Source organism: Berghia stephanieae, chromosome 5, assembly GCF_034508935.2.
Source record: "Berghia stephanieae isolate SIO BIC M18660-M18661 chromosome 5, UCSD_Bste_1.3, whole genome shotgun sequence".
NCBI classification, from domain to species: Eukaryota; Metazoa; Mollusca; class Gastropoda; order Nudibranchia; family Aeolidiidae; genus Berghia; species Berghia stephanieae.
In genome coordinates this window covers 9,532,532-9,542,531 of record NC_088364.1, presented here as the reverse complement: position 1 = coordinate 9,542,531, position 10,000 = coordinate 9,532,532, and the positions used below count along the sequence as shown (strand labels likewise).

General features: G+C 36.2%; 1 protein-coding gene across 2 annotated transcripts in view; it reads right to left on the bottom strand.

Annotated features, from left to right (window-relative positions):
- LOC144972352 (caspase-7-like) overlaps positions 1-10,000 on the bottom strand; it is a 51,237-nt gene that overhangs the window by 40,216 nt on the left and 1,021 nt on the right. The gene's annotated exons all lie outside the window — the stretch shown is intronic.

The following is a 10,000-nucleotide window of genomic DNA, read 5'->3' as shown; positions in this document are numbered from 1 at the left end:
GAGATGTCCACACCTGTGTTAATTCAAAATCAATTGGTTGGTGAGGAACTAGTCTTTTTATTTCTAATTTGTCATCTAGTGTCAATCTCCCAAACGGTCGGTGAAGTAAAGAGTCAACTTGATTCATTGCAATTCATTGTTTAACAAAACAGAACTTCAAAGTATATCGCAAATAATTGGAAATCAGTGGAATACGATTAATGATTGCACAAATAAAAGGTAGATTCAGATCTTAAAGCATCACAAAGAAAAAATCACTCCACTTTCACTTAAGTACTTCTTCTTCTTCTAGGTTCCATGCCTGGCCCAGGCTTCGGATACTGCATGAATTATCTCTCTCCATTCCTCCCTGTCTCTTGCCTTTTCAATCAGCTCTTGGATTGTTAGGCTGGTGAAGCCCTTCAGTTGGTCTATGAGTGTTTTTCTTTGTCTCCCCCGGGCGCGTTTACCAGATATTTTTCCACAACTTGCCAGGTATTCATTCTTATCTTTCCTTACTATGTGTCCGAAAAAGGATAGTTGTCGATCCACTATTAAGGGCATTAGTTTCCTTTGTTGGTATGTTTGTTTTAGCACTTCTTCGTTCGTTTTGTGTGCAGTATACGATATTCTCTGCATCCTTCTCAAGCACCACATTTCAAAAGCTTCAATGTTCTTTTGTGTTTCTGCATTTGTAGTCCAGCTTTCGCATCCGTATAACAAGATTGGCCACACGTAGCACTTCAAGACTCGGAATCTAATCCCGAACGACATCTGTTTGTTTTTCAAATGTTTCCCAGGTCCATGAAGGCCTGTTTGGCTTGAGCTATTCTTGCTCGTATGTCTCGGTTACATCTTCCATCTGTTGTCACTATTGAACCTAGGTATTTAAAACTTTCTACGTTGGTAAGTTGCTCGCCGTGAATCGTTATATTGCAGGTGTTGTTGTTTTCGGGGTTTTCTGTATTACCATGCATTCCGTTTTGGCGATATTCACTTCCATTCCCTTGGCTTCACTATCTACTACCACTTTGTCAACAATCTTTTGAAGTTGGATTTCTGATGTTGCAATGAGTACCGTATCGTCTGCGTGTCTTATATTATTTATGTTGTGACCTCCCACTTTTATTCCCTGCATATTATTTATGCCCCTCATGATTGTTTCTTGGTATAGATTAAACAGATCTGGTGAGGCAACACACCCTTGACGGACTCCTTTCTTAATAGGAATGGAATTTCCTGTAGAGTTTCCGATTTTGATAGATGCCTGCTGGGTGTAGTATAATGTTTGCATGAGTCTGAGGTCTTTCTCATCAGCGCCAATGGAGTGCAGTTGTTTTAGTATTTCATCGTGGCGTACTCTATCAAAAGCTTTTTTGTAGTCGACAAAACAGAGGTATAGTGGGGTCTGAACCTGTATAGCTCTTTCACTTAAAACACGGAGGAGGTATATTGCGTTCCTTGTTCCTCTGTCAGGTTGGAATCCATATTGTTCTTCTGCGATTTCGGGGTTAATCTTATTCCTTAGCCTGTTGATAATTATACGCAACAGTATTTTGTTGATGTGGCTTATTAAACTTATAGTTCTAAAATTTTTGCATCTGACTGCACCTGCTTTCTTTGGTATTGCTATGAAAATAGAGTTACAGAGATCTTCTGGAATTTTCCCAGTATTGTATATATTGTTGAATAATATGTGAAGTTCATCAATTGCTAGATCTCCTAGGCTTTTTAATACCTCTACAGATATTTCATCAGGGCCTGTTGCTTTACCATCCCTCATTCGTTCCATGGCATGTTCAATTTCACTTTTGGTGATGTTTGGTCCGCTTAATTGTTCTTTGAATTTCAGTGGTGGTTCATTTCTATTTGGATCATTGTACAGTTCGCCTATGTATTCTACCCATCGGCTTTCTATATGTTGTTCTTCAAATAGCAGTTCCCCTTGTTTGTTTTGGATACAACTTCCTGCTGCTTTGCTTTTCCTTTTCCCTGATAGTTCTTTTATTCTTTGGTGAGCTTGTTGGGGGTTGGGTTTGTATTCTCTTTCGATTTCGCAGCATTTCCAGTCTAGATAGTTCTCGTGTGCCTCGATGCATTTGGATTTAATGTGGTTGTTCAATGTTTGGTATTCTGCAGACCTCCTGTTGCATTTTCGTCTTTCTTCAAATAGGTTTAGAATTTCATTTGTCATCCATTCCTTTTTGCTGTTTATTTGAGCTATTGGTAAACGCTTTTCTGCAGTTGCTTTGACACACTTTTGGAATATATCAAATTGTTTTTCAAATTTTTCGTTATCAGGTTCACTTTGGCTTTGTATCATGAGTGCATTTTCAAATTCTTCTCTCATTTTTGTTTGTATGCCATTGTCTTTGCATAACCTGTAATCCCTCTTTATTCTACCAGCTGTTCTCTGAATAGCTTTAAACTTTATCCTTACTGTACAAACAACTGGGACATGGTCACTGTCTACATCGGCGCCTGGGTAGGTTTTGCAATTTAATATGCCATTTCTGAATCTTGATGATACTGCTATAAAGTCTATCTGGTTCCTTGCTCTGTCCCCTGGTGATTGCCATGTCCAGGTTCTTCTTGGGTGTTGTTGAAACCAGGTGTTTGAAATCATTAATTTATTTGTTCTACACCAATCTGCCCAGATGTTTCCTCGTTCATTTCTGTCTCCGAGTCCATGTGGTCCGATTATGTCACCATCTCTGCCTCTGCCAATCTTAGCATTTAGGTCCCCCATTACCATAAGGACTTCTTGTGATTTACACATTCGTTTTGCTTTGTCTAGTGAATGGTAAAACTCTGTCATATCTGCATCTGTCGCCTCTTCTGTTGGTGCATAAACTTGAATAATATTGGTGTCAACTACAAGTCCTCTTAGCTTAACCAGCAAAACTCTGTCTGAGATTGCTACGTGCCCTTTGTAAAATTTGGTTGATTTTTGGTCTAAGATCATCCCTACTCCTTTTTGGAAAGAGGTTCCACCACTCCATATGATCTTATATGTCATGTTGTTTTCTTGTTTTGACATGGTTCCCTGCTCTTTCCATCTCATCTCTGCCAGGCCAAGAATATTTATTTGGAGCCGTTTCATTTCTTTCAGAATGTTGTTTAGTTTTCCTTTTTGGGCACAGGTCCTGACATTCCATGTCCCAATTTTGGTTTTGTCACATTTGTTAAATTTATTTCGCCTAGTAACTGGCTGACGGTTCGGTGTGACCTGACGAACATCACGCTCCCAACCGAGCGAGGCAGCAGTCTTCCGTGAAAACATGCTCCCCTTTACGCTGTCACCGTTTAACTTTTGGACTTATTCATGCAGTTAACTCGGCAAAGTTACAAGAATGGTTTGCCATTGCCTATTCTTGTCGCCCTCTGCAGTTGGCCAGCTTGACCTGTTACCGTTCGACACCACGAGGAGGTTGCAGTAGGGCTTGATGATGATCTATCTTTGCAGACTTGGCATCATCCATTTGTCGAACCTTAAGTACTTAAAAAAAAAAAAAATCTAAAAAAAAAAAAAATAGATTTTTTTTAGATTTTTTTTTTCTTAAGTACTTAAAAAATCTAAAAACACACCAAAAGTATAACTGTTGACAATCTTCGCTTTCTTTCTCTGACTGACACATACACATGCACAAACACACACACACACACACACACACACACACACAAATAAACACTCATACACATGTAACCATCAACTCGGCACTACAAACAAGAAAAATGTTGGTAAATTCGTCCACAATGCTTCGTTGCAAAGAATTACTTTCTTCAATAATCGTGAAAAAGAGGTGGGGGGGGGGGGGGTTGATATGTCATATTTTAAAGTTTTATGTTGTTTTTCTTTGCTGCTTACAAATAAACTTGACAATGATCAGTGTTTTTGACAGTTAATGTAATATTTTGGATGGCCGAAGTTACCCTAATTTGGCGCATCCCCCCAGTCCAACAGTGGAGCTCTCAGATCCTGGCACAAGTCGAGGGGTTTTCCGCTATTTGAAGATAGTATAATTCGACCTAGTTTCTCGCTCAATCAGCTGTCGCGATACTAATGGATAGAGCATTAACTGGAGCTTGGATTGCTTTGCACGGTGTTAATTCAGTCACTAATTCGCGCAGTGATGTCACCAACACACGAGTCGGCGCAGTGCGTGATTCGGAATCTTGAATAGAATGGAGACTAAAAAGGCAGTATATTGTTAGCGAGTTGGCGAAAGACAGTGGAGTTAAAATCTCTCAGTTTTATTTTTAATTAAATTATGCTGTTAATGATTTTTTAAAAGATTGGTGTGGTGCCTGGCACCATTCGATCCAATGGCCCTACGCCACTGTTTGTTACTTATGTTTTGAGGGCGTTTGTTAACTTATGTTTTGAGGGCATTTAAGGAACACTTATTCCATTCGAAAGCCCTTTTACTGATATGGTACGATAATAAACTGTGGAGGCATTGTATACGTACGTATGCTTTATGTGACCCACTGCGGCAATACGGTATTATGCTGGAATGAATAGGAAAAGAAAATTAAGTTAAAAAGCGACGTGTAACTTATTTGCAGGTCTGATAACTCAATTTGTTATGTTTTTTTTTTTGTTTTTTTTTTTTTTTGCAATTGAAATATATTATACTCTTAAACTAACTCAAATTATTGCCCATTATAACTATGTTAAATCAATTGTATTCGGCGATCAGACCTGCTAATAAGTGCGAAACGGTTAATCGGGGATAACAAATTCAAGGTTTTCGAAGTTTAGGAAGCAAAAATTCACTCTCCTCAATGAGGGTTTTCATTTCAATTTCAACTCAAAACGCATCAGTTAAGCATTAGGTCCATTCCTACATAATACCGTTTTAGTACGATAGGTCATAATAATAATAATATGCGATATTCAATGAAATTATGGGGTTGTAGCATACATACCACCAGGGGCGTGGCTATATTGGTTTATTTGGTGCCTGGCACCGCATCCATCTTTTAAAAATGGATTACAGCATTTTAAAAGTAATAAAACTGAGACAGGGTATATACCGCCTCTTATTTATTTGAGTAAATCTTTTCTTTAATTTTTGTTTCTTTCTTTCGTATTTACAAATATGCCATATTTTAAGTGATTTTCCCTTGATTCTGGCACCGCCCTATACTGTAAGCATGCCACGCCACTGCATACCACTGAAGGGAGCGATGCTGTCGTCTTATGATGAAAGAACGTAAGTGCCATGGGGTTAGTTTTGAGCTATGGTCGTAAATATGTTGGAAATGTAACTCACTCCTTACCGATCCTTTTCAGTATTTTCCTAAAATTGCAGGCTTACCAATAAGAAAAAATGATTTTTTTAAAAAACTCAAGAAATCTCTCTACAAAACAACATTATGTTCTTATTAATCAAACACAGATCATTCTTCAAAGTTTGTGATGTACCTACAACATAAATCTGAATAAGAAAAATGTATATTGTGTCGTGACAAATGCGACGATTTTGCTCTAGGTGGTAAGGAGAGGTTTGGATTTGTTTTATGTTTCAAATTCAAAATGTTGTAATTTTGATAGTATGTATCATATTTCACATTACTCCATGACCCTGATAGTATGTATTATATTGCCCATTACTACATGACCCTGATAGTATGTATTATATTTCACATTACTCTATGACCCTGATAGTAAGTATTATATTTCACATTACTCCATGACCCTGATAGTATGTATTATATTTCACATTACTCCATGACCCTGATAGTATGTATTCTAATGCACATTACTCTATGATCCTGATAGTATGTATCATATTGCCCATTACTCCATGACCCTGATAGTATGTATTATATTGCACATTACTCTATGACCCTGATAGTATGTATCATATTGCCCATTACTCCATGACCCTGATAGTATGTATTATATTGCACATTACTCTATGACCCTGATAGTATGTATTATATTGCACATTACTCTATGACCCTGATAGTAAGTATTATATTGCACATTACTACATGACCCTGACAGTATTGCAGACCTGCCTACTTGGAATTGGAAAAATTCCGTGGTTTTCCAGGATAATAACATAGTAGACATAACTACCATTCAAAAGTACCAATTTAAGTTTAAATGCATTACACGAATGCTTTAATCTCGTTTATATACTATATCTGGCAACAAAACTTCGTTTTCAAGACGTTTATTGAATAAAAAATCTTGATATATGTCTAAGTGTCAATTAGGACAAAAATTCGTATTTCTACGAAATGTTAGTAGTAGGCAGGTCTGGTATTGTGCGCCACGAAACGGGGATTCCCATACTATTAATAGCTCATTTTTGTTACGTCCTTTTTATCCTTTTTATCATATGATGTCAGTATGGGACTGTGACATAGATTATTTTAATACAGCGATAATGATAATGCAATTAGAAGGAGTAGAACTATTAGCAGTGTTATGAGTTTTTGATTAGGAATAGCGATGAAAAAAACAAACATGTGTGAACAAAAATGAATATAACAACTTTGAAAAATAATAAATAAATACCAAACATGTAATATTTTGGGATCAAAACCCTTCTTCTGCCAAGAATACAAACAAACAAAACCAAAAAAAAAAATATAGCTAATAAAAAAAAACACATTAATAGATCGCTTAAATTCCAGACAAAGACGACATAAAAGTATTTGGCACGTCTTATCATTGGTCAAAACGATCTCGAGATGTCATTTATTTCTGTTCATTACTCTTTTACAGTCCACATCGTCTTTCAGCTTAGTGTCATTTTGAAAAAAAAAAATGTGGATTGGTATTACTATTGAGGTATCTAAAACACACTGGAGGCTAACAGCCTGGTGATCAATGTGGTTTTACTTTATTTTAGTTGGTGAAAAAAGTGTGTATTGGCTCAATCATGATAGAAAATAAGTCATCATATACCGCATATTTAATACGACCTCATACGACGAGTACGGTGAGAAAATGTGAGTAAAGAGTTTTTTCCAAGGACTCAACTTTGCGCCGAGCGAGGCTCGAACCCAGGACCTTCCGATCCGAAAGTGAGTGTTAGACCACTAGACCACATAGCCGCACTATGGTTTTGTTGACAAAAGGTTTGTGAAGCCTTTCCATTTTCAACTTTTCGTTAGTCTTTATCAATAGATAATCTGAGTAAAAGTTTACTTGCCAAAATAACGACCCCCCCCCCCCCAAAAAAAAAAAAAAAAGTATTTTGTAAGAGTACGTACGACAATATTGGCACAGACATCAGTCTCAGCTGACACTTGCCAGGTCAAAGACCTGATTCCATCATAATTATACACAAGACCTGAATCTATCACGTGCAAAATAGTCTCTCTCTCTCTCTCTCTCCCTATCTTTCTTTCTCTCACTCTCTCTTACACACACTCACTCACTCTACCTCTCCCCTCTATCTCCTTTTCTCCCCCTCGCTCTCTCTCTTCCTTCCTCTTACTCTTTCTGTCCGTCTTTCTCTCGCTCTCCCACTTTCTTCCTTACATTCACATACACAGACACCCACAGATAAACTCAAACACGCGCACTGATAAATTAACATACTCTCCCTCCCCCACAACACTTACTATCTCTCTCACACACATGCGGTAACACACACACACACACACACACACACACGCACACATAAATCATCTGTTTTTGGTATCCGTCTGCAAGCAATAGTCTTAAGGTAGCTAATACCCTATCGTGTAAAATAGTGTATTAAATATCGGTCAAATCAGCGTTCATCCCAATTTGATGATATCATGGTTTGCCCCCATTACAAAAACAAGTGTAGGATTTCGGCTAATTGGCACTGATATGAAAGATATGCTGAAGAATGAGACATGAAGAAAGCAGAAATAGTAGCATCAGTATCATCAGCAACAGCATTATTATTATTATTATTATTATTATTATTAGTAGTAGTAGTAGTAGTAGTAGTAGTAGTAGTAGTGTAGTAGTAGTAGTAGTAGTAGTAGTAGTAGTAGTAGTATAGTAGTGAGTAGTATAGTAGAGTAGTAGTAGAGCCAGAATAGTGAGTAGTATGATTAGCAGTAGTTATATTATAGTATAGTAGTAGTAGTAGTTAGTAATAGTTAGTAGTTAAGTAGTATATGAGTAGTAGTAGTATAGAGTAGAGTAAGTAGTAGAAGGATAGAGTAGAGAATGAAGAAATAGTGTAAGAATGACAGAGAATAGAAGAAGAAGAAGAAGAAAGAAGAAAGAAGAAGAAGAAGAAGAAGAAGAAGAAGAGAAGAAGAAGAAGAAGAAGAAGAAGAAGAAGAGAGGAAGAGAGGAGGATTAAGAGAAAAAGGAAGGGTATAAGGTATGGAAGGAGTTGTACGAATTAGATAAAAAAGGAATAATAAATAAAAAATAAGTATAAAATATTAATAATAATAATATAATAATAATAATAATAATAATAAATATAATAAATAATAAAATATAATAATAATAAATAATAAATAAATAAATAAAATAAATAATGAATATGTTTTAAAGTGAAAAACAAAGGAAGGGGACAGGGAAGCGGAATGAAATGTTTTGGGTTCATAGCGACGTACATGCCAGTTCATGGCCACATATACGTAGTCATGGACGAATAGACACATTGCCAAAGACAGTCATTGTCTAAAAATAAGATATTTGTTCTACACTTAATGAATATTAGCAAAAGGATTATGTTTAACCTGAGTATACATAATATGGTGCTTGACTTATGAACGGGTCTCCCCGTTACCCACCCCGAAACCTTACTATGTTTACGCGTCTAAAAAACGATGCTGACAAAATGATGTATGCATAACATTATTATGTATCTGAGAAAAAAAGGGGATAAATACATGTTCTTGTCATTTACGAGTGTTATAATACGTCAATAATAACTGCCACTCGTATACACACACACACACACACACTCTCTCTCTCTCTCTCTCTCTCTCTCTCTCTCTCTCTCTCTCTCTCTGGTGCCAACTGACATTACACAAAAACATTCCAAACAGACACCAGAGAGACATATATATATATATATATATATATATATATATATATATATATATATATATATATATATATTATATATAAATAGTGTAGAGTCCAAAAGGTGGTGTAACGTAAAAAGTTATCGTTCTTCGCTTTTTTTCAAGTTGATTTTGGCAGCTAATTTTTCTTCTTCTTCTTACTATTATTATACTTTTATCATTATTAATATAATAATAATAATATCATTATTATTATTGTTAGTATTAATATTATAATAATAATAGCATAAATATCGGGCGTGTAGGCTACTTATCTCTAGGTCTGATAACCGAACGCAATTATGGACTTATTTAAATTTAACATTGCTGTCATGGACGATACGTTGCGTTGGTTTGAGAGCATTTGTGGGCTCATAGTAGTTATACTGGAAATGCTCTCAAACCAACGTAAATTAGTGTTAAATCAAGCTTATAATTGGGTTAAATTATCAGACCCCCTTATATAATGTGCACATGGGACCTTACCATACATGTCATTGTCATAATGGGTAGGGTAATCAAAGCAAAGCAAACGAACCGATTCCTATACGGTTAGTCGGTTTTTTTTACATTTAATTTACCACCCCTTACCCCTTTTTTATTCACTAGGGTGCTACTGGATAACTTGGGGACGTTAGATTTGGTTGAAAGTATCTTTCGTTATATAAATTAGACACGATAAATTGTTACTCTCCGTATTAAAAAAAATAATTATAACCCTAAAAAACCCCAACAAAACCAAGTAAAACATTTTTTCAAATAGTTAGAAACGAAAAACAAAACAAACAAAAAAAAACAAACAAAACACACACACACACACGCAGACCAAACCCCCCACAAAACAAAACAAAAACAATATGAATAATTAAATAAAAGCCCCCCCCCCCCCCCAAAAAAAAAATTTTAACGGTGCAAGGAGTCTTCAGACCCCTGAGACCAATGTCATCAAACAAACGTTTGACGATCCTCTTCCTCTGCCTTTTTTTTTCTT